This window comes from Suncus etruscus, chromosome 14 (genome assembly GCF_024139225.1).
Source record: "Suncus etruscus isolate mSunEtr1 chromosome 14, mSunEtr1.pri.cur, whole genome shotgun sequence".
Taxonomy (NCBI): Eukaryota; Metazoa; Chordata; class Mammalia; order Eulipotyphla; family Soricidae; genus Suncus; species Suncus etruscus.
The window spans coordinates 19,827,391-19,854,119 of record NC_064861.1 but is presented as its reverse complement, the minus strand read 5'-3'; the positions used below and the strand labels follow the sequence as shown (position 1 = coordinate 19,854,119).

The 26,729-nt window shown below is 35.2% G+C and overlaps 1 non-coding gene across 1 annotated transcript; it reads right to left on the bottom strand.

The window, feature by feature from the left end:
• Positions 1-24,857: 24,857 nt before the first annotated feature.
• On the bottom strand, positions 24,858-24,964 carry LOC126029062 (U6 spliceosomal RNA). Its single transcript, XR_007502718.1, has one exon. It is a non-coding gene; the product is annotated as a U6 spliceosomal RNA (small nuclear RNA).
• Between the last annotated feature and the right edge of the window lie 1,765 nt (positions 24,965-26,729).

The following is a 26,729-nucleotide window of genomic DNA, read 5'->3' as shown; positions in this document are numbered from 1 at the left end:
ACGTAATAGTCTCACTTATCTATGGGTTTCAAGAAAAAGAAAAGAGATTATTAAAATAATTTCCAGAGATTCCAGGGTCAGAAGTATCAGCTCACCATATGAAGCTCACTACAAAGAGTGGTGAGTGAAATTAGAGAAATAACTACATTGAGAACTATCACAACAATGTCAATGAGTGAGGGAGATAGAAAGCCTGTCTCAAATACAGACAGGGGGGAGAGAGATAGGGTCTTTGGTGATGTGAATATTGTACTGGTGAAAAGGGATGTTCTTTTAAGACTAAAACCAAACTACGATCATGTTTGTAATTATAGTGTTTAAATACATATATTTTATAAAAGGTTGTAGTCTAATTATATACACTAGTGTCAAATTTTAATATCTTGTAAAATATATGGCAGAAATTAAGCCAAATGGTATATATTATTTGCTAAATTAAAACTTTGACTCACAAGTTAATTAGCTAATTGTATGAATTTAACTATATTTATATTTTTATATAATGTTATTAAAGTTGATAAAAATATTAGCTCATTGAAATAAATTTCCTTGACATCAGCTACTCAGCATTTTGCCAGTAAATTACAAGATAATATTTAAACTTTAATCCAAAAGTTGCCCATTTAAACTCTTTTTATTCTATGAAAATGATAGAGTATACAATATAAAAAATTTCAAAAGATATTTCTGTATTTTTATGTTGCAAATAACTGTGTATATGGTGACTGTGCTCATCTAGAATAATTACAATCAGAATTTTAAAAGTAATTTCTTGTTAGTTGGAGACACTGGAAGCCATTGTATGATAGTAAGAAAACTATGTTTTCAACATTTAGATTCACCTGGATTCTATATAAGAAAAGTAGCATTATTCTATATTTTTTAATTAATTTTGCTTTGAAATCATATAGGTGAGAGTTAAATAGTTATTAATGTCAGAGGCTGTATATAATGATTGCCTTTCATTTTTAAAGTACTAGTAACTATTATTCAATCAATGATAACTTTGATCTTACATGACTAATTGAATCTAAATTATAGTAAATCATTAGGTATACATAATGTCTTCTTTATGCTGGGTTAAAAAGAAATTGCTTTTTTCTGCTGTTTAAAGAGTGTGATTCAACATTCTCTTAATTTTTTACACCTGAAGGAAAAACACATCATAGGTTATAGTTATGAATTCCTATTTTATCATTGCAGTCTTCTCCAGAGATACATGACAGTGACATGAACATAGTTATAGGTAGTTATGGCTTCTCATAAATATCTACCTCATCAATGCAACATGTATTGGTAAAACACTGTTAATGAATGATAAAATGAATTGCTCACTAATGATTTGCATCAAAGTTAATAATCATAGTCACTAGTCATCACTAATAATCTGGGTAATGAAATCCTATCAAATTCATGTCAGAGGTACACTACTACTGGGCCATCTTAGCAAAAAAAATCTAAAGAAAAAAATCTTAAATAAAGGATTTTATATCACATTTAAAATATGCATTCCACCATGAAGAAATATCCAGAGGAAATCCATTCCAAATTGAGTAACTTATGAAAAATACCCTGAGATAATAAATAGATATACAATTTACTACAAGATAACCCATCATTATTTTTGAGTCTTTTGAAAAAGAATCAAATGAGCAACATATTCCATTGAGATTAATATGACCTTTCCTGACATGTGGTTAAGTGAAGTCCTAAATGCCAGCTTGTTCTACAACAGATGAGAAGTCATATGCCAGACATATTAAAACAAAGTCATTTAATGTGTAACATGAAGATCTAGAAATAACAAATGACAGGAAGGTCTTTATGTTCTGCTCACCTGAACAGTATATATAACCTATGATAGATTTTCTTCCTTTTCACTGAAAAGCAAGAAGACTTTGTAATAATTTTCAGGTACAAGCCTACTATGGTACTTAGCTTTAACACCAAACTACTGTGCTACTGTGTAGCGTGAAGACATTGTCAGTGGGAAGGCATGAGATCACAGTACACAAATATTATTAAATAATAAAAGATATAGTTAAATCAAGGCTACTGATAGTGCTGGGATTCAACTGGTATACCTAGGAGAGAAGGAAGTATATATATCTTTGTTTCGTTTTGTTTTTTGGGGGGTCACACCCGGCAGCGCTCAGGGGTTACTCCTGGCTCTAAGCTCAGAAATCGCTCCTGACAGGCTCGAGGGACCAAATGCCCTACCTCCATGCGATATATCTCTTTGGCCCCTGAAGAATATATATATATATATATACACACACACATATATATACACACACATATATGTGTGTGTGTTTCGGGGTCATATCCGGCAGCACTTAGGGGTTACTCCTGGCTCTACGCTTAGAAATTGCCCCCCGGCAGGCTCAGGAGACCATATGGGATGCCGGGATTCAAATCAACTTCCTTCTGCATGCAAGGCAAACACCTTACTGCTTTGCTATCTCTCCGGTACCAGAAGAATACATTTTTAATCTTAAAGCTACTGCTTGTAATTCTTTCTTTTTGTTTTGTTTGTTTTGGGGCTACATCGTGTTGCACTCAGGGGTTACTCCTGGCTCTGTGCTCAGAAATAGCTCCTGGCTCAGGGGACCATATGGGATGCTGGAGATCGTGTGGGCAGCATGCAAGGCAGACATGCTACTGCTGTGCTATCATTCCTGTCCCAGACTTTGTGTATTTCTTTTAATTTTTTTTTGACTTTGTGTATTTCTTAGCAACTGCTACAATGGGGGTGATGACTGGAAATCAAAGTAATGTTTTACACAAAAGGAATTATGAAAAGCCAACTGACTGAGCAAAACCAACAAAAATAAATAAATCAAACTTTCATGGTAAAAAGAAAAAAGAACACATAAAGTAAACCAATACTAATTTTAGTTGCCAGTAAACAAAATATTTTCTCCCTTTTCCCAACTTTCAAACCTAAACTTTATTTTTATCAAAGTTAAATCTAAAATGCTAGAATTTTCAAAGCAAGAAGTACATCTACTCTGTGTATGCTTTTTGGGATATGATCAGTGCTTGCTACTTCATTTTTGAAAATAAGACACTGCAAGTATGTCGTATTTGTATTTGTTGCTGTTATTGTTGTTTTTGTTTTGGGGCTACACCTGTTGACGCTGAGGGGTTATTCCTGGCTATGCACTCAGAAATCACTCCTGGCTTGGGGAAACCATATGGGACTCCAGGAAATTGAACCACAGTCACTCCTAGGCTTGCACTTGCAAGGCTAATGCCTTACCTCTAGCACCACTAGGAATTGACCAAAAGTGAACTAACATATGACTTAAGTTTTATCAAGATCACTCTAGCTACTCTATTTAAAACGGGCAGTGTTTGAACAAAAGAAAAATAATAATTGGAAGGATGTTGCAGTAGTAGCAGTGAAAGATGATTAAATTCATTTTTTCAGAACAGAATTTTCTGCCTAATATTTCTACTTATATGAATCATTTATTAAATGTTTTTATTTTATATTTAACTACTTTGTATTTGATTTTATTTAAATTTGTATTCATTTTATGCTTAGCTTATTCCAGGGACATAAATCTCTGTCTCTTCAGTTTCTTCTGTGACATCCATTTCTTCTGTGAAAACTCCACTTTACATTTAGTAACAATCGTTCTTTTTGCAGTTAAAGATAATTTCCAAGTCAGATAATTTCTGAAGCATTTGATCTGACCAAAGTACTCTAATTTCTACAAAACATCTTGGGGACTTTTTTCACTTGCATATGTTTAAAGACTGAATAATATATATTTAAACCCTTAAATTCAGCACAACTTGCTTTATTTTTAAAAAAAAATATGCAATAAAAATTTAGCTTTCACTCTATGACCAAGACCACCAACTACAGAAGACATTAAAACGACAGTGAAGGAACAGAACTTCTAGAACCACAAAGAAAGACTTCATCATAAGCTCCATTCCTTGACCTGTGCAGATACCAAGATCTCTAGATATAGAAGCATCTGATTTTATCACCCATGACGAAGCAGAAGTCTTCCATACGCCACAAAGGCACTGAGGGGAGAGAAAACGAACATGCAAGGAGTCTATAATTATTTCCATGACAGTATATTTCAAGGGTGGAGAAACCTTGTATCTCTTAGGCCATGGAAATTCCCTTTAAAATGTTCCCAATATTTACTGTGCCTATGCAGGGAAAAAAAGCACAAATAATCTTTTTTATTTACTTATTTATCTATTTATTTAGTTTTTTTATTTCTTTGTTTTGGTCTGGATGTTGAAATTATTGTCTTCAATTTTTTTCCTTTTTGCACTCTGTTATGTTTTTATTTGAGGACAGTGGTTATTATGTGGTGCTTGTCTTTATTTCTGTAGTGCTCACTGGATACTTTATTTGATATTTCCTTTTGTATTGCTGTGGTGTTTCACTTTTTCCCTTTCTTCTCTCAAACTGAGGTTGAGAGCCTCCAGAAGGACTCCATCCATATTCGGCTTATTTGATTTTTACCCCATTTTATTGCTTTTCTTTTCTTCAAACAAAACCACATAACTTGAACTGTCTAGTTCCGCCTCTCAAATAGAGGAGGAAATCATGGAGAGTACCAAGACCAAACAAGTATGATCACTAAGTAGTAAGCTAGACACAGAGGAGACCACTCATATTAATAGCCTGGGGGGGTGATATGGGATGCAAGATGGGAAAGAGGTGGGGTGGGGGAGGTAGACAAATTTGGTGATGGGAATGCCCCTGATTTAATGTTAATATGTACTTAAAATATTACTGTGAAAGATATGTAAGCCATTTTGGTCAAAATAAAAATTATAAAATAAATTTTAATAATTCAGCTTTCTTTTGAGGTCACTGACCGTATACCAGTCTCACTGTTTTGCGTGAATACATCTGCCATTATCCTCATTGTAACGATGGAATCACTCATCTTTCTTTGACAGTGTCATTCTTCAAATATTTGATATTTTCAGGTTTTGTGACATGGATGACTGGAAAGTTTTAGTAGGAGTGTTATAAAGATGCACATGAGGGCTTGATTTTATTTATTTTGTATCATTTGTGAGTTTTTCTGAGTCAAGTAAATAGCAAACATTTTTAGATCAACTAAAAACTCTAATAGGAGTCATATATCTATCTGTCTGCTTATCTATCTATCATCTATCTATCTCATCTATCCTATATAATATTTTTGAAGTTAGTACAGTTATGAATTGGGTAAGGGCAAAGATAAGGCATAAACCAGCAGTTATAGTTAGAATAAAAAGTCAGAAGAAAAGTTGCTTTTTGATGTTTTTTTAGGCACACCCAGAAATGTTCAGGTGTTTCTCCGGGCTCTGTTGTCAGAAATTATTTCCCTCAGGCTCAGGGGACAATAAACCCAGGTTTATCTCTTGCAAGGCAAATGCTCTACCCTCTGAAAAGTTTTTTTTTAAAGTGGGGGATAGTATCTCTTAGGCCAAGGGAATTCCTTTTCGAATGACCCCAATGTTTACTGTGCCTATGCAGGGAGATGGGGGAAGACAAAAAACACAAAATAATCTTTATTTTTATTTTTATTTTTTATCTTTCTAGTTTTTATCGATTTCTATGATTTGGTGTGGATATTGAACTTGTTGTTTCCATTTTTATTTATTTATTTTTCTTTCTTCTTTTCTCTTCTTCTTCTTCTTCTTCTTCTTCTTCTTCTTCTTCTTCTTCTTCTTCTTCTTCTTCTTCTTCTTTCTTCTTCCGTATTGTGCTCTGTCACGTTTTTTATTTCAAGACCATGGCTATTATGTGGTGCCTATCTTTATTGCTGTAGTGCTCACTGGATATTTTATTTAATACTTCTTTTTATACTTTTGTGGTGTTTCACCTTCTTTTCCCCTTCATCTCTCAAACTGAGGATGAGAGCCTCTAGAAGGACTCCGTCCATTTTTGGTGTATTTGATTTTTACCCCATTTTATTACTTTTTTCTTCTTCAAACAAAACCACATAACTTGAACTATCTAGTCCCACCTCCCAATTAGAGGAGGATATAACGGAGGTACCATGACCAAACAGCTATAAGATCACTAAGTAGTAAGCTAGGCACAGAGGGGACCACTCAGCCTAGCAGCCCCGGGGATGAGGGTGGAGGATATGGGAGGCAGGATGGAGACGGAGGTGGAGGGAGGACAATTCGGTGATGGGAATTCCCTTGATTCAATGTTAATATGTACCTAAAATATTACTGTGAACAATGTGTAAGCCACTATGATTAAAATAAAAATTATATTTAAAAAAAGTTGGGGATAGCATCAAGGCTTTTAGGAATAAAAATGGAGTTGCAGGGGGGAGGAGCAATAGCACAGCAGTAGGGCACTCTTTGCTATGACAGACCTAGGACTAATGCTGATTCAATTCCTGACATTCCATATGTGCCCCCGAAGCCTGCCAGCAGCAATTTTTTTCTTTTTCTTTTTTTAACTTTATTTATATTGATTGATTGACTGATTTTGGGGTCACTCCCAGTTGTGCTCAGGGGTTACTCCTGGCTCTGCAGTAAGAAATTGCCCCTGGCAAACAGGAGGACCATATGGGATCCAGGGAATCAAAACAGATCCCTCCCTCCTTGGTAGGCCACATGCCAGGTAAATGCCCTACCACTGTGCTATCTCTCTGGCCCCAGGAGCTATTTCTGAGAGTAGAGCCAGGAGTAACTCTAGAGCACTGCCAGGTGTGACCAAAGACAAAAACAAAATGGAGTTGCATAAATGATGTGAGAAAGGGTTCAGAGGTAAAAATAAATGTTTTATTTAGAAAAAGAGAAAGAAACTGGTGAAAGAAAGGGAGCAAGCAGAAGCATAAAATGGTTTGTTTAGGAGAGTCAAATACATAAAAATATTCTAAGCACAGTTAAAATTTTAAGCAAAGGGCCAGAGATATAGCACAGTAGTAGGATGTCTGCCTTGCATGCAGTCTACCAAGGACTGATGGTGTTTTAAATCTTGACATCCCATATGATCTTGAGACTGACAGGAATGATTTCTGAGTGTAGAGCCAGGAGGAACCTCTGAGTGCTGCTGGGTATGACCCAAAAACAAAAAACAACAACAAAAATATGTCTGTGGGCCAAAGCGATACCACAGCAGATATAGATTTGCCTTGCATGCAACCATCTGAGTTCATTCTCCAACATCTTATATGGTCCTCAGAGCACCACCAGAAATGACCTGAGAAAAGAGCCAGGAGTGACCCTGATCACCTCTGGGTGTGCCCTCCAAAATTATGTTTAAAAATTATCTTTCAAAACTGTATCTAGAAGGGATCAGAGCAGTGGTGTAGGTGGTAAGGCATTTGCCTTGCACACACTAACCTAGGATGAACAGTGGTTCCATCCCCTGGCATCCCATATGGTCCACCAAGCCAGGAGCAATTTCTAAGCACAAAGCCAGGAGTAACCCCTGTGTGTCACAAGATGTGGTCCAAAATAGCAAAAAACAAACAAACAAAAACCCATATCATAAAAACAATTGATACAAAACATGAACAGTAATGATGGCTTGTCTAGAAATTTTGAAAAAGACTAAATATGGGGAAGCTGCTGAACTCTGCTGGAACTCAGATGCCAGCACCCCTATCTGCCTGTCTTCTGTGCTGTGCTACATTTTTGGCCTGATTTCATCCTGTGTGTGGCTCATCTGTGGATGGTTCGTCTTCCCTGGAGCCTTCCCAGGAGGTGAGCTTACATGCCCAGAAAGGGGAAGCCGCTGAACTCTGCTGAAACTCAGATGCCAGCAACCCTGTCTTCTGTGCTGTGCTCCATCTTCGGCCTGATTTCATCCTGTGTGTGGCTCATCTGCCGAAGGCTCACCTTCCCTGGAGCCTTACCTGGAGATAAGTTTACAAGCCCAGAAAGGGTGGAGCCAGAGGAGCACAACCGCTCTGCTCCACTTCACAGCAGTACATATCATTTAGCCAATTAATACAACCACACATGTAGAAAAACCCACAATACAAGTGTGACAATGGGGGAAACAACGCAGGCCACGCCAGACATAGAGAATGACTGGCAACTCTGATGACTTGAACATGACCATCCAACTAGTCAGTCTCTCAGATAAAGAGTCTAGAGTCACAATATGGAAAATGTTCAAAGAACTCAAAGAAATATAGAAGAGAACACTAATAGGAATCAAGAGAATATGAAGATAGAAATCAGAAAACTCAAAACTGAAATTTCAGGTCAAATAACAGGTCTGAAAAACTCAGTAGATGAATTGAAGAAAAACATGATTGAGCTTTCCCATGTGTTAACAGCAGCTGAGGATAAAATTAGTACACTGGAATATGAGATGAATCACAATTCCATACAGCAGAAGAAAGTGGAAAAAAAGCCTTAAAGCAAATGATCAAACAATGGAAAAATTACTCAAAGAATGGGAACGATGAAAACAGAAGTCTATGATAAGCTCAACAGAAACAACTTAAGAATCATTGGAGTCCCAGAGACCCAGGAAGAAAATCTCCAGGAAGAATCAACGGTCAAGAACATCATTAAAGAGAAACTACCAGAGCTAAAGAATACATGCAATTAAATCCTGCATATCCGAAGAGTACCAACTAAAAGAAACCCCAGAAAAATCACCCCAAGACACATCCAAGTCACAATTACTAATCCCACAGATAGAGACAGAATTCTGAAAGCAGCAAGATCGAAAAGATAAATTACATTCAAGGGAAGATCCTAGAGATTTACTGCAGACCTGTCACTGGAAACACTCAAGGCCAGAAGTCAGTGATGGGACAAAGTGACAAAACTCAATGAAATAAATGTTTCACCTAGAATACTACACCCAGCAAAACTCACTTTCAGGTTTAAAGAAACAATACATGGCTTCACAGACAAACAACAGCTCAGAAACTTTACAAACTCAAAACCATTCTTAAAAGAAAAACTGAACGGCCTACTTAAAGACAAAACTGACCAACAGATACACCAAACTTTGATACAAAGATGGCACTAACTCCAAAGACAATTTTTTCTCTCAATGTAAATGGACTAAATGAACCAGTTAAGAGACAAAGAGTGGCTAAATGGATCAAAAAACTCAATCCAATCTTCAGCTGCCTACAAGAAACGCACCTGAATAGTCAGAACAAACATAGACTCAAAATAAAAGGCTGGAGAAAAATCATCCAAGCAAACAATACCCATAAAAAAGCTGGAGTGGCCATACTAATATCAGATGATACAAACTTTATACTTAGGAAAGTTGTAAGGGACAAAGATGGACATTTTGTTTTAACCAAGGGATATGTACAGCAGGAAGAAATTACTCTCCTAAACATCTATGCACCAAATGAGGGGCCAGCAAAATATTTAATAAAATTGTTGACAAATCTGAAAAATAATATCAATAACAACACAATAATTGTGGGATACTTCAACACAGCATTGTCAAGACTTGACAGGTCAACCAGACTGAAACCCAACAAGAATATACTAGACCTGAAAAGAGAAACTGAAGAAAGAGGCCTAGTAGATATATACAGGACACTCCACCCCTAGAAACCTAGATACACATTTTTCTCTAATGTACATGGGACATTCTCCAGAATATACTACATACTAGCACATAAAACATACCTCCATAATATCAAGAGGATAGAAATTTTGCAGGCTAACTTTGCTGACCACGATGCCCTGAAATTATATGTAAACTATAAAGGGACACAGAAGAAAATCTTTAATACCTGGAAGTTAATCAGCCTAATACTGAATAACCAGTGGGCCCAAGATGAAATCAAAGAGGAAATCAAAACCTTCCTAGAAACAAATGACAATGGAGACACAAACTATCATAACTTATGGGACACAGCAAAAGTGGTACTGAGAGGAAAATTTATAGTTTTGCAAGCACACATTAGGAAAGAAGAAGGGGCATACCTGAATAGCTTAATGACACAGCTCATAGAATTAGAAATTACTCAACAAAAGGACCCAAAAATAGGGAGACAGAAGGAAATAACAAAGCTGAGAGCAGAAATCAATGAAGTGGAAACCCGAAAAACAATCCAAAAGATCAACGAAAGCAGAAGTTGGTTCTTTAAAAAAATAAACAAGATTGATAGACCACTGGCAAAACTAACAAAGAAAGAGAGAGAGAGAAACTAGATAACTGGTATTAGGAATGAAAAAGGAGAGATAACTACTGATATAGTAGAGATCTAAAGTGTAATCAGAAACTACTTTGAGAAACTCTATGCCACTAAAAATGAAAACCTGAAAAAAATGGATAAATTTTTGGACTCTTATAATCTTCCACAGTTGAATGAAGAGGATGTAGCATATCTAAACACACCCATCACTATTGAGGAAATTAAGATAGTAATCAAATGTCTGCCCAAAAACAAAAGTCCAGACCCAGTTGGATTTACTAATGAATTCTTTCAAACCTTTCAAGAGGAACTTCTACCAATCCTGGCAAGACTCTTTCATGAAATCGAAAAAACAGGAACACTTCCAAATAGCTTTTATGAAGCCAACATCACCTTGATACCTAAACCAGCCAAAGATGCTACCAAAAAAAGATAATTACAGACCGATATTGCTGATGAATACAGATGCAAAGATCCTCAACAAAATCCTGTTAAATAGGATTCAATGCCTCATTAAGATCATCCACTACATTCAAGTAGGTTTCATCCCAGGAATGTAAGGCTGGTTTAACATCCGTAAATATATCAACATAATACACAACATCGACAGAAAAATAGAAATCACATGATCATATCAATAGATGCTGAGAAAGCATTTGATAAGGTTCAACACCCATTCTTGATCAAAACTCTCAGCAAGATGGGAATTGAAGGAACCATTCTCAATATAGTTAAGGCCATCTACCAAAAGCCAGAGGCAAATATTGTCCTCAATGGAGAAAAACTGAAGCCTTTCCTCTAAATTCTGGCACAAGACCAGGCAGTCTTCTCTCACCACTCCTATTTAACATATCACTGGATGTACTTGCTATAGTGATTAGGCAAGAAAAAGATATCAAGGGAATCCAGATAGGAAAGGAAAAAGTCAAGCTCTCGCTGTTTGCAGATGACATGATACTCCTCCTAGAAAACCCTAAAGTCTCTATAAAAAGCTTCTAGATACAATAGACTTATATAACAAGGTGGCAGGCTACAAAATTAACACAAAAAAACAATGGCCTTTCTATACACCAATAGTAATAAGAAAGAAATGGACAGTAAGAAAACAATCCCATTCACAATAGTGCCACACAAACTCAAATATCTTGGAATCAACTTGACTAAAATGTGAAGGACCTATACAAAGAAAACTATAAAACTCTGCTCCAAGAAATAAGAGAGGACACGTGGAAATGGAAACAGATAGCGTACTCCTGGATTTGCAGGATTAATATCATTAAAATGGCAATACTCCCCAAAGCATTGTACAGATTTAATGCGATCCCTCTAAAGATACCCATGACAGTCTTCAAAGAAGTGGATCAGGCACTTTTGAAATTCATTTGGAACAATAAACACCATAGAATAGCTAAAGCAATCAGTGGAAAAAAATATGGGAGGAATTACTTTCCCCAACTTTAAATTCTACCACAAAGCAATAGTTATCAAAACAGCATGGTATTGGAATAAAGACAGGCCCCCAGATCAGTGGAATAGGCTTGAATACACAGAGAATGTTTCCCAGACATACAATCACCTAATTTTTGATAATGGAGCAAGAAATCCTAAATGAAGCAAAGAAAGCCTCTTCAACAAGTGGTGTTGGCACAACTGTCTAGCCACTTGCAAAAAATTAAACTTAGACCCCCCCAGCTAACATCATGTATGAAGGTTAAATCCAAATGGATGAAATACCTCAATATCAGACACAAAACCATAAGATATATAGAACAACACATAGGTAAAACACTCCAGGACATTGAGACTAAAGGCATCTTCAAAGAGAAAACTGCACTCTCCAAGCAAGTGAAAGCAGATTAACAGATGGGAATATATTAAACTGAGAAGCTTCTGCACCTCAAAAGAAATAGCTCCAGGATACAAGAGCCCCCCACTGAGTGGGAGAAACTATTCCCCCAATACCCATCAGATAAGGGGCTAATCTCCAAAATATACAAGGCACTGACAGAACTTTACAAGAAAAAAAACATCTAATCCCATCAAAAAATGGGGAGAAGAAATGGACAGACACTTTGACAAAGAAGAAATACAAATGGCCAAAAGACACATGAAAAAATGCTCCACATTACTAATCATCAGGGAGATGCAAATAAAAACAACTATGAGGTACCACCTCACACCCCAGAGATTGACACACATCACAAAGAATGAGACAAGCAGTGTTGGCGGGGATGTGGAAAGAAACTTTTATTCACTGCTGGTGGGAATGCTGTCTAGTTCAACCTTTATGAAAGCAATATGGAGATTCCTCCAAAAACTGGAAATCGAGCTCCCATATGACCCAGCTATACCGCTCCTAGGAATATACCCTAGGAACACAAAAATACAATACAAAAATCCCTTCCTTACACCTATATTCATTGCAGCACTATTTACCATAGCAAGATACTGGAAACAGCCAAGATACCCTTCAACAGACGAATGGCTAAAGAAACTGTGGTACATATACACAATGGAATATTATGCAGCTGTCAGGAGAGATGAAGTCTTGAAATTTTCCTATACATGGATGTACACGGAATCTATTATGCTGAGTGAAATAAGTCACAGAGAGAGAGAAAGACGCAGAATGGTCTCACTCATCTATGGGTTTTAAGAAAAATTAAAGACATTCTTGCAATAATAACTTTCAGACACAAAAGAGAAATGAGCTGGAAGTTCCAGTTCATCTCATGAAGCTCACCACAAACAGGTATGATTTTATTTAGAGAAATAACTATGTTTTGAACTATCCTAATAATGAGAATGTACGAGGTAATAGAAAGCCTCTCTAGAGTACAGGCGGGGGTTGGGTGGGGAGGAGGGAGATTTGGGACATTGGTGATGGGAATTTTGCACTGGTGATTGGTACTGTTCTTTACATGACTGAAACCCAAACACAATCATATATGTAATAAAGTTGTTTAAATAAAAAAATTTATAAAAAGAAAAAGACTGAATATTATAACTTAAATTAAAATTAATTTAAATTAAACTTTAATGCTCAAGAAAGATTTCAAGTTTTGCTGTTATACTTTTATTTGAAACATAAAGGCAAATTTTTCATGTCTACTTAATTAGAATTTCATGTATCTTATATCAATATTAACTGCTCTTCCAGAATTACCACTTAGAAAACATGAACTGAAAGCTATAAACATTCATTGTCCTGTACTATTGCACTTACATTGCACTTTTTTTAGGTTATCATTATGCAGGGAGCTGGACTTAGCCAGAAGTAGACTAAATCAGATAACATAATTGTTGTATGGCCATAAAATCAATATAATCAATAGAGAAGTCAAAATTCTAGGACCAGAGAAATAGTTTAAATAGTTACATGTATGCTTTGCATATATTTGGTTTGATTATCCAAAAATTCAATTTCTATTGATAACTTTTTCTTGTGTCCCCTACTAGCATTCTCAATAGGGAGCCATGCATCCAGTTTTGAGAACAAGGATTTTTCTGGTGTAGTACTTGCCAACACTTTGTGTATATCTTTAACACCTAGCTATTAATTGGGTAGTGTATTTTAATATATATATATATATATATACATATACTGGATTCAATAAAAAAGTGAAACATGCTTTACGAGCATGTTTTAGGGAGGGGGAGAAGTCTGGAGACCCCTAATAGAGTCCTAATAGAGTACCATAGATATTTAAAATAAAATGGGGGAATGGACTCTCAGTTTGGGAAGAGACTATTTTGAGTGGGGGTACCATATATTTTCAAAATAAAAATGAGAGGATGGACTCTCAGGCTGGGAAGAGGCCAGTACTCGTTACCTACTTGTTCACTCTCAACAGCCTCTTGGCCTCTTATTTCTTTTATTGTGTAACTGTGGTTGCTACATACTAGGATTCTGATTAGTTCCTATAAACGGTGACAATTGAGTCCACTGTCTTAAGCTAGATTGTTTATTTTCCCCACTTTTTATCTTTTCTCCTCTTTGTGAACTGTTCAATAAGGTATTTTGGTGAAAGCTTTCCTTCCCTTTGTTATTTGTTAAATAAGGAAGTTTGTAGAAGTGTCCCTCCATTTAATGTTTATATAAGAACCAACTCAATTGGATTATTGGACTTTTTCTAGCATCCCATAGGCACCACGTTTGCCATGTGATACTGTTCTTCCTTTGCATAGGCACATTAAAACGGGAAATTATATACAAACACGTTCTTATAGAGATGGGAACACACAAATTTTCTTAAACGGTGACAATTGTGTCCACTGTCTTAACTTAGATTGTTTATTTTCCCCATTTTTTATCTTTTTTCTCTTTGTGAACTGTTCAATAAGAAATGTTGGTGAAAGAGTCCCTCAGTTTAATGCTTATGTTTGAACCAGGTCATGGGGATTGTTGGACTTGTTCCTGCAGCCCCCTTATGCCCTGATAATGCCAGGTGGCATTATTCCTTGTTTGCATGGGCACATTAAAATGAAAAAATACTATACATACAAATAAGTTCTTATCTAATAGAGATAGGAACACACAAATCTTGTGGTGCAATGGAACCTTACACCCTGAACATTGACTGGCACAGGCCTCAGAGGTATGGGCATTTTCCAGTCACCCCTGATCCAGGGAAGCCATCTACAAAACATCCAAAGTTGTCTATGACATCACCTGGAAGCAATTCTCTTCGAGGGAAGACCCTACTGCTGCTCTGACATCGACTTACTCAAAAGAGTCTTCCCTTAACAATGAGAAGATTTAAACAACAACAACAACAACAACAACCTGCATACTGGACAGGGCTTTCTGCATTGTCCTTTAATTCTGAGTTGAATGATGCCGCTCCACACCGTCCTGACTTCAATGTAGGATATACATATTCTAGGACCTTCAATACAGAAACAGGATACCAACAACAGAGACTGTGAAAAATATAACTGTATGGGCACCATAGACAATGACCAGGATTGGACAAACTAGTATGCCTGAAGCCTAAAAATTGTCTTATGTAAGAAAACTTCAGGGGTAGGGTCTCCTTGTACTTAGGCCAAAAGATTTTTCTTTCCATGACCCCCATACTTTGGAGGGCCCATGCAAACGATAATTATCACTCTAACATTATTTATACAGTGCTCCTTTGACTCTAAACCTTTAAGAAACCACTAGAAAAAATATCTGGAACTGCAAAAAAATGGTTCACATTAGTGTTAACATATATGCTTTTAGTTAAACTAGCATTCTGGGGAATAAAGAAGGGAGAAAGGGATATATGCTTGGGAACAGGGATGAAGGGAGGACAACACTGGGGGTGATGGATATTCCCCTGATTCAATGTTAATACGTACCTAAAATACTACTGTGAAAAATGTGTAAGTCATTATAATCAAAAATTGTGTTTTATTTAGAAATGTTCTTTGACTTACATGTATTATTATATTCTATTAATTATATGTTATGTTATGTTACTATAGTATGTTATGTCAATTTACCTCAATATGTTAATCAATTTTGACTCTTGAATAAATTCTTACAATAAAAAAATAAAAAAATAGGGTCCAAAACTATTACATACCTAGGAATCAACCTAACAAGAGAGGTGAGAGACCCATATCAAGAAAACTTCAAAACACTTCAGAAAGAAATTGAAGAATACCTATGCTCAAGGATTGGAAGAATAAACACCATCTAAATAGCCATCTCGCCTAAACTAATATATAGATTCAATGCAATCTCTACTCAAATTCAGAAAATGTTCTTCAAGGACTTAGAGCAAATATAAAGTTCATATGGAACCATAAAGACCTGGTATAGCAAAATTCATATTAAAAACTATGAAACTTGGAGGCATCTCATTACCTAACTTGAAGTTCTACTATAAATTCATAGTGATCAAAACAGCATGGCATTTAAGCAGAGACATATTTTAGACCAATGGGTCAGAATAATATATCCAGTGACAACCCCACCAACTATATGGTCAACTATTGTATGACAAAGGAACAACGAATTTGAAATGGAACAATCACAGTCATTTCAAAAAATGGTGTTGGATCAATTGGATAACCAGGTGTAAGAAATTAAAGATATTGTAGATCAGTCCATTTTTTAGACCTTACAGAAAAATCAATTCAAAGTGGATTATAGACCTTGAAATTTGACTGAAATCCATAAAGTTTATTGAGGAAAACATAGGCAAACACCCCCAGACTTATATGTCAAAGAAGTGTTTGATGATAGGATGCCAATGGCAAGAGCTATAGCTTCAAATCTAAGTAAATGGGACTACATCAAACTTAAAATTTCTGTATGGAAAAAGAAACACAAACAACTGACGTAGAGTTTCCCTGCATTGACACTAAATGGTGAGATGAATCCAGAAGACACTTCATGACACCTGACTTGGATATAGGATCTGTGCAAAAACCAGATCTCGAAATAGATAAGCCATTAAAAACCAGGAGTGCATTTTAAAAATTTAATTTTTGTCTAAACATTCAATGTGAGATTTATAAAACTAAAATACCAGACCAATCAACCTATGTATAGGATACTAGTTTTTCAGAGATATTTTTCTAAAGTATATAAACTTGAAAGGTAATATAGGTCAAACTATTTAATGCAGCGTGACCTAAATGGAATCATTTGTTAATAGTAAATTTGTGAAGTTACTAAATGCCCATTGTAAAATATAGGTGATAGAGATGACAATGATGATGATAGTTATGATGGTGAGTAAAAATAATTTCTGAGCCTATTTTATATAACCTAGTAAATTAAGCTCATTAGCATGTTTAATTTTTTTTAAAAGATGTTATTGAGAGCCTTGGTGAGGAGTTGAGCACATGTAGAACAAAACAGCACCTCAGCACAGGGCCAACCATCAAACAACCCTGTACAGAGCTGAGCCAAATGCCCACAAGGAGCATTGTGCAGAAACCCAAAATAGAAACTAATTTAAAAATACTAACGCACATTGCTTCATGAGGAATAGTAAGCGAAGTTTCATTTTTGTTTGATATGCAAAATTTAATCTTCATAATCTTATAAGTAGGCACTTAGTGAAGTGCCATTTGACAAGTCAGGAAATCGAAGCAATAAGTCATTGGGACTGAGCTCCAAAGTAAATGAATGAATTGAAATTCAAACCAGGTCTGTTTGATTTTGGAAAAAGAACCACTAGACATGATCTTTCATATGAAGTGTCTACATTTTTTTTTTTTTTTTTTAATTTTTTTTTTTTTTTTTTGGTTTTTTTTTTTTTTTTTTTGGGGCGACACCCGGTAACGCTCAGGGGTTACTCCTGGCTATGCGCTCAGAAGTCGCTCCTGGCTTGGGGGACCATATGGGACGCCGGGGGATCGAACCGCGGTCCGTCTCCTAGGCTAGCGCAGGTAAGGCAGGCACCTTACCTCCAGCGCCACCGCCCGGCCCCAAGTGTCTACATTTTTCTGTCTATGCTAGGAGTAAGGTAGAAGAAATGTAAAATTATAAAAGTTTAAAATGACTAAGAGATAAAAGAGAAAGTTCTGAGGGTACCTACTTAAAGGTGACTTTCTGAAATCTGTACTAATTTTCTACAAACATAAAGCAATTATGTTTAATGTTTCAAATTTCAAAATTTGTTTTAACTTTATTTTAGGAAAACATTTGTAATCCTTGTTATACTTAGCATACACACATAATATTGACTCTTAATAAAAAATTATGAAAGAAAAACTCAATGATAATACAGTGGGAAAGACACTTACCTTGCACATAGCCAACCTTCAACCCTTTGTACTGCAAATGGTTCCCAAGCAACATCTAGTGATCTCTGAATGAAGAGCCAAAAGGAAACCCTGAACACCATTAATGATTGCCCCCAAAATAAACAAAAATACTGAAAAGAAAAAGAAAAGAGTTGAAAGCACTCCATAGCCAGCTATCAGAATATAAATATATAGCAAATAAGGAAATTGTGTACATGATCACACATCAGAATACCTTTGTGAAAGTGAAGAATAGCAAAGCAACCAAAGTAAAAGCAATCAACTGAAATATCTTCTAAATTCCTGGGTATTCTATGTGGTTGCACATAGCATTACAGCATGTCAAGATTACAGAAAGAAACTCACAGAGCTCTGACTTTCTTGAAGACTTTGCTAAAGACTAAATTTAGTCTGCGTGTTAGTTAATTCACCAGAACAGTGAAAAGTCATTGAGAAAAAATGCTACTGCATGTTTCAGTCCTGGGTTGGGGGCGAGGAGGGTGTTGAGGAACAGCCAGGCACAAGAATTTGCTAAAGATTAAATTTAGTCTGAGTGTTAGTTAATTCACCAGAATAGTGAAAAGTCACTGAGAAGAAATGCTACTGCATGTTTCAGTCCTGGGTTGGGATGAGGAGGTTGCTGAGGAACCGCCAAGGCACCTCAGAAACAAAGATTTGGCCTAGAATGCTGCATATTGCAGGTGTAAATAGTCATTTCCAGAGAATTTTCTGCGGAAAATATTTATTAGGAGTAAAAAAAAGCCAAACAAACAAAAACAACAAAATCAAACTAGCAGACAAAGTGACAATGTGCGCGTGCACGCGCGCGCGCGCGCGCACACACACACACACACACACACACAAAACCTTCAAATTTGGAAAAGTTGACAGGAGAAATGGAATAACAGTGTTTGTCCTTTTCCCTTCCAGAACAAGGGGAAATCTGCTGGGCACATTTCAGCTTCAGCTTTTCCTATGTGGAAGTTCATTGTGATACCAAGAGCAAAATCATACTGGTGGGACTTAGAGCCATGGTTTCCCTGCCCACTACTGCCAATCTGAGCGTGTTAGTTTTTACTATTATTTTTATTATAATTAATAGTTTTTTTATTATAATTAACTGATTTTTATTATGGGTTGTTAATATTTGTGGTCTTTAGGATGTGATGTTCCTTATTTCAGATTTTCACAGATGCCTCATATGGTACACAAAATTCCCTGGAGGTTTAAGTAAAAAAAAAAAAAAGGTCAGATATGCTTTAATTTGCTTAAGGCATTCAACCCAAAAGTATCAAGACAAACCCATAAGAATATGACTCCAAAGTTCATGTGCTTTCTGTATTCTAGCTCTATTTAATTATCTTAAATAAGAAAAACATCTCTTGAAAATCTGTGACCTTATAGAAATCACATATGTTAGAGAAATAGCACAGTGCACATATGAGTTATTTGTTTCCTTCCTTACTTTAAGTTTTCTTTTCTTTAGCTGTTGGAGTCCAAAGTTTCAATTTTCTTTGCTGTAAGAGAGACTAAAGGCAGTTTCTAAATGTATTCCAGCCCAAAGTATCATTACTTTAGCTTTAAATATAGAGAATAAGGATTCATTCAGATGTAATAGAGACACAATGTGGGAGTGAGTAGATACATTAAGAAGAAAATTAGACCAATACAAAATAAAAATCAATAGTCTTTTCATTAATATTTTATAATAATTTTAATTTTGTTGATTTCATTTTATGAGACCAAAAACACAAAGTAAATGACAATCATTGGGAAATAGTTTCACAGCATAGTTAGCAAGTTCCTCTAAAATTAGCTTGTCATCAATCATGACAGTTTGATGGGTCAAGTGGCAGTCAAATCTTGATTATAATTTCTCTGTGGAAAAACACTTGAAGATATAAGCCATAGAGTCAGAAAGACTTTATTATTTCTAGATGCATCAACTGCATATTACTAATTATTCCAAATCATTACTTATCTCAAACTGTCTATAAATTGTTAGTCAATAATTTTAATCAATTTAATCACAGAGACTATATTAGTTCACAAACAGCTAATTCAATCTGTTTATGAATAGCTAATTCTGATAAATGTGAAATTTTACTGAAGTTGAATAGAAAGTTCTTTGCTATCCCATTCTTGGGTATTCTAAAGAACCATCATTTCTTTAGAAGAAGATAGTGATTTGAGTGATTTTTAAAAAATATTTTCATAATGATATATATATGCTATTTTATAATATTTGGTTTTGGGTCACCCTGTACTTAGAAGACTTTGCTTGGACTTGTTTTCAATGATGCTCCAGGGACCACATGGTGGTGGGAATCAGAACATCTACTTCAACCATTTGACATATTACCTCCACCTATTATCTGACAATATTTAAACTATCATTATGGACTAATATTGCTATTAGTCTGAATTTCTTATGATTTGTACATAATAAATAAATAATAATAAATTAGGAAATAAAATAGAAATTAATAAATTAGGAAAATTAATTAGGAAAATTTTTTTCTCTCATTAAACGTAATTTAATCAATTCCACACAACCAAATGGTTGAGGGTTCTATTAGATATTACAATTAAGAAAATGAAAAGATCAGAAAGATAGAGGCACTTGCCCACTATCAGATTTTGGGTGTGTAAGTATGGGTCATCAATGTAGAGATGGGGTAATAGTATGGTAGTGGGTTCATCAGTGCAGGGTTGAGGTAATCGTATTAGAGTGACATTGCTAGGAGTTAATGGGTGATTTTTCTTTATTCAAACCTGTGTAATCTAACCATTATTTACACTACCACATCTGATATAAGTGTACAAATGATAATAAATATTTTGTTTATTAAAACATGTTATTTATTAAATATATAAAATAAATTACAAAATTAATTTTAATACTAAATTAATTTCAAAATAATATAAAATTATAAAATATTGTATTTATTTTTATATATTTATTTAAACACCTTTTTTCTTTTTCTTTTTTATTTATTTAAACATCTTAATTACAAATATGATTGTGATTAGGTTTCAGCCATGTAAAGAACACCCCTCTTCACCAGTGCAACATTCCCAACACCAATGTCCCAAATCTCCCTCCATCCCACCCCACCCCCACCTGTATACTAGACAGGCTTTCCAATTCCCTGATTCATTCACATGGTCATGGTAGTTCTTATTGTAGTTATTTCTATAACTACACTCACCACTCTCTGTGATGAGCTTCATATAGTGATCTGGAAGTTCCAGCCCTCATCTCTATTGTCTCTGGGCCTTATTACAATAATGTCCTTAATTTTTCTTAAAACCCATAGATGAGTGAGATTATTCTGTGTTTATCTCTCTCCCTCTGACTTATTTCACTCAGCATTATAGATTCCATGTACATCCATGTATAGGAAAATTTCATGACTTCATCTCTCCTGACAGCTGCATAATATTCCATTGTGTATATGTACCATTGTTTCTTTAACCATTCATCCGTTGAAGGGCATCTTGGTTGTTTCCAGAGACTGGCTATTGTGAATAGTGCTATAATAAAAATAGGTGTGAGGAAGAAATTTGTGTATTGTATTCTTGTGCTCCTAGGGCATATCACTAGGAGTGGAATAGCTGGGTTGAATGGGAGCACAATTTCCAGATGTTGGAGGAATCTCCATATCGCTTTCCATAGAGGTTGGACTAGACATCATTCCCACCAGCAGTGGATAAGAGTTTCTTTCTCTCCACATCCCTGCCAGCACTGATTGTTCTCATTCTTTGTGATGTGTGCCAATCTCTGTGGTGTGAGATGATATCTCATAGTTGTTTTGATTTGCATCTCCCTGATTATTAGTGATGAGGAGCATTTTTTTTCATGTGTCTTTTGGCCATTTGTATTTCTTCTTTCACAAAGTGTCTGTTCATTTCTTCTCCACATTTTTTGATGGAACTAAATGTATTTTTCTTGGAAAGTCTGTCAGTGCCTTATATATTTTGGATATTAGCCCATTATCTGATGGGTATTGGGTGTATAGTTTCTCCCACACAGTGGGTAGCTCTTGTATCCTAGGCACTATTTCTTTTGAGGTGCAGAAGCTTCTCAGCTTAATGTATTCCCATCTATTTATCTCTGCTTCCATTTGTTTGGAAAGTGCAGTTTCCTCCTTGAAGATGCCTTTAGTCTCAATGTCATGAAGTGTTTTACCTATGTGTTGTTTATATATATATATAGTCTGATATCTATGTCTTTAATCTATTTGGATTTTACCTCCATACATGATGTTAACTGGGGATCTATTTTTGCTTTTTTGCAAGTGGCTAACCAGTTCTGCCAACACCAATTTTTGAAGAGGTTTTCCCTGCTCCACTTAGAATATTTTGCTCCTTTGTCAAAGATTAAGTGCTTGTATGTCTGGGGGACATTCTCTGAGTCCTCAAGCCTATTCCACTGATCTGAGGGTCTGTCTTTATTCCAATACCATGCTGTTTTGATAACTATTGCTTTGTAGTACAATTTAAAGTTGAGGAAAGTAATGGCTCCCTTATTCCTTTTCCCTAGGAGTGCTTTAGCTATTTGAGGATGTTTATTGTTCCAAATGAACTTTATAAGTGTTCTATCCACTTCTTTGAAGAATGTCATGGGTGTCTTTAGAGGGATAGCATTAAATCTATGTAATGCTTTGGCTAGTATTGCCATTTTAATTATATTAATCCTGCCAATCCATGAGCAAGGTATATGTTTCCATTTCCGTATGTCCTCTGTTATTTTTTGGAACAGGGCTTTATAGCTTTTTTGTATAAGTCCTTCACGTCTTTGGTCAAGTTGACTCCAAGATATTTGAGTTTGTGTGGCACTAATGTGAATGGGATTGCCTTCCTGAAGTCCATCTCCTCCCTATCATTATTGGTTTATAAAAAGGCCATTGATTTCTGTGTGTTAATTTTGTAGCCTGTCACCTTTCTATATGAATCTATTGTTTATAGAAGCTTTTCGTTGAGTATTTGGGGTTTTCTGAGTATCATGTCATCTGAAAACACTGATAGCTTGACTTCTTCCTTTTCTATCTGGATTCACTTGATATCTTTTTCTTGCCTGATCGCTATAGCAAGTACTTCCAGTACTATGTTGAAGAGGAGTGCTGAGAGCTGACAGCTTTGTTTTGTACCAGAATTTAGAGGAAAGGCTTTTATTTTTTCTCCATTTAGGATAATATTTGCCATTGGCTTGTAGTAGATGGCCTTAACTATATTGAGAAAGATTTCTTTCATTCCCATCTTGCTGGGAGTTTTGATCAAGATTGAGTGTTGGACCTTATCAAATTCTTTCTCTGTGTCTATTGATATGATCATGTGATTTTTATTTTTCTTGTTGTTGATGTTTTGTATTACGTTAATAGATTTACAGATGTTAAACCATCCTTGCATTCCTGAGATGAAACCTACTTGATTGTAGGTTGATGCATTGGATCCTATTTGCCAGGATTTTGTTGAAGATCTTTTCATCTGCATTCATCAGGGATATTGGTCTGTAATTTTCTTTTTTGGCAGCATCTCTCTCTGGTTTTGGTATCAAGGTGAGGTTGGCTTCATAAAAGCTGTTTGGGAGTGTTCCCGTTTTTTCAATTTCATGGAAGAGCCTGGCTAGGATTTGTAGTAGTTACTTTTGTAAGGTTTGAAAGAATTCATTAGTAAATTCATCTTGCCTGGGCTTTTATTTTTGGGCAGACATTTGATTATAGTTTCTATTTCCTCAATAGTGATGGGGGTGTTTAGATATGCTACATCCTCCTTACTTAACTGTGGAAGGTTATATGTGTCCAAGAATTTATCTATTTCTTCTAGATTCTCATGTTTAGTAGCATAAAGTTTCTCAAAGTTGTCTCTGATTACCCTTTGGATCTCTGCAATATCTGTCGTGATCTCCCCCTTTTCATTTCTACTACGGGTTATCAGGTTTCTCTTTCTCTCTTTCTTTGTGAATTTTGCCAATGGTCTATTAATCTTATTTATTTTTTCAAAAAAACAACTTCTGCTTTCGTTGATTAGATAATTTTCTGTTCTCTCATTGGGTTCATATATGTTTAGGAGTCTGATTTCTCCCTGTTGCACATATCCCTTGATTAGTACAAAGTGTTCATCTTTGTTCCTTTACAACTTTTCTGGGTATAAAGTTGGTGTCAACAGATATTAATATGGCCACCCCAACTTTTTTAAGGGTGTTGTTTGATTGATAATTTTCCTCTAGCCTTTGATTTTGAGTCTATGTTTGTTCTGATTATTCAGGTGTGTTTCTTGTAAGCAGCAGAAGGTTGGGTTCATTTTTTTTGACCCATTTTGCCACTCTGTGTCTTTTAATTGGTGAATTTAGTCCATTGATGTTGAGGGAGATGATTGTCATAGGATTTACTGTCACCTATGTAAATAAATTTGCTGTGTTTGTTGGTCTCTCTTCTCTTAAAGTAGACCTTTCAGTTTTTTGTTTTTTTTTTTTTTTAAGGCTGGTTTTGTATCTGTGAAGTTTCTGAGCTGTTGCTTTTCCATGAGGCTATGTATCCTTCCTTCAAACCTGAATGTGAGTCAGGCTGGTTACAATATTCTTGGTGAGGCATCCATTTCACTCAGTCTTGTCACAATATTCCACCACTGTCTTCTAGTCTTGAGTGTTTCTTGTGACATGTCTGCTGTGAGTCTTAAGGATGCTCCTTTGAATGTAATTTTCCTTTTTGATCTTGCTGCTCTCAGTATTCTATCTCTATCTGTGGAATTTGTCATTGTAACTAGGATGTGTATTGGGTTGTTGTCTCTTTTAGCTGGTACTCTTTGGACATGCAGGATTTGATTGCATGCAGTCTTTAACTATGGCAGTATCTCTTTGATGATGTCTTTTATAGTTGCTTCTTCCTGGGAATCTCCTACCTGGGCCTCTGGGACTTCCAGCATGCTGATTCTGTCCTCAGCTGCTGTTACCCTGCTGAAGAGGCCATCCACTGAGTTTTTAAAAATATGGAGCTCTTCACAAATTTGCGTGTCATCCTTGCACAGGAGCCATGCTAATCTTTTCTGTATCATTCCAATTTTAGTATATGTGCTGCCGAAGTGAGCACAGGAAAATAATTTTTAATAATAATATGTTTATGATTTTATTTCAAGTCATTTCCAAATACTTAAAAATATTTCTTATATGGCCTTCAAAGCTACCTTTGCATGTATTATTATTGTTATTCTCTATTTGTAAATAAATTAATATCTATTAAATTAATATCTAGAGATAGTATTCCAGTCATACAGCTGATAATTTTGTCTTATGGTTCTGAACAAGCCTTAAGAACTCCTTAATATGAACTGTTTTTATTGCACTATACCAATTCCTGCTGGCTTGTGAGCCTCTCAAAAAAGATAGATTATATTGAATTGATCACTTCATTTCAAAGGTATGTTATTGATTACAAATTTCAAGATAAATATTTAAATATGATGTCAAAATGTAAAAATCTTGACACATTTATTTTTAGTACAGAGGGTAGGGTATTTGCCTTGCACTTACAAAGCCCAAGTTCAATCTCCAGCACCCATAACGCTATCATGAAGGATACCTGAGTCAGGAGTAAGCCCTGAGCAGTACCAAGAAACCAAAAGAAAATATTGAGCTCAGTAAACTTAATCCAGGCCTTTATTATTTTCAATGTTTAATTTTCTAATTTTTTATTACTTATTTTATAATCTTTATTTGCCTTTTCCTTTTTCTATGAAATATCTTGGAATTGTTTAGAATATTTTTTAATATTCTCTATATATTCCCTGATATTTAGTTAGAAATAATTCCCAATAAATATTTTGCCATGTTTAAATATTTTTGGAAGTCTCATTTTATATAATATAGTATCTTTCTATATTTTGTTTCAAGTATTTATTCTAAATTATGCTATATCTTTGCTATGTTTTGGAACTTTTTGTGACTCTCACAGCTTACTCCTGGATCTTCACTCAGAGATCATTCCTGGTCAGTCTCATTAGACTATAAGAAGCCCAGGTAAGTGACATGCAAGACAAGCACCATTTCTGCTTACTATCTTTTCAATCCACTAGGTTATGTCTATTTCTAAAATCATACTACATTGTAGGTGTGATTGATCTAAAATTATAAATATTCAAGTGTTTCCCCAAAAGAACTTAAAGCACTTGCACTGCTCATTTAAAAATATTATTTTTTTAGGTTTGGCATATGGCTGACCAGGTTCAATCCTTCACATTTTATATATATCCTCAAGTCTAACCCTTGAGCACTTCAAGTGTGATCCCCAAACTAAATAAAAATAAAAACAAAACATATGTATATCTCTCTTTCTCCAAGCTTTCATAATGTGATATAACAACTTCTAATAAAGAAATGGGTAAATCACAAAGACTCAATAAAATATTTTTAAAAATGTGAAATAACAATAATTTTCACTGCCAATATAATATAACTGCCAATGAACTCGCCCCCCTTCTTTTTCCATCTTTTTTAAAATTCTCTATTTTCTTTCTATGTTTGATTAACTTCACTTTCTGTCATCCTGAAACAAATGTACATGATCAGTTATGTCAACTATGGAATTTATTTTCTTTTAATAAATTAAAAATTAAATAAAAAGGAAATAAGAAATATCAATTGACAACATTTATGATAAAATATTTATGATAAAAACTCACTATAATAAGTTATAGAAGCTAAATTCCTCTAGTAAGCCATCTGTGACAAAAACCCAGTTAGTACAAAATACAACTCTGAAAAATTGAAAACTTATCCCTAAAATTAAGGACAATGAAAAAATTCCCACTAACATAATTAATATTCAACATAGTAGGGGTTATATTTTATGAACTGTG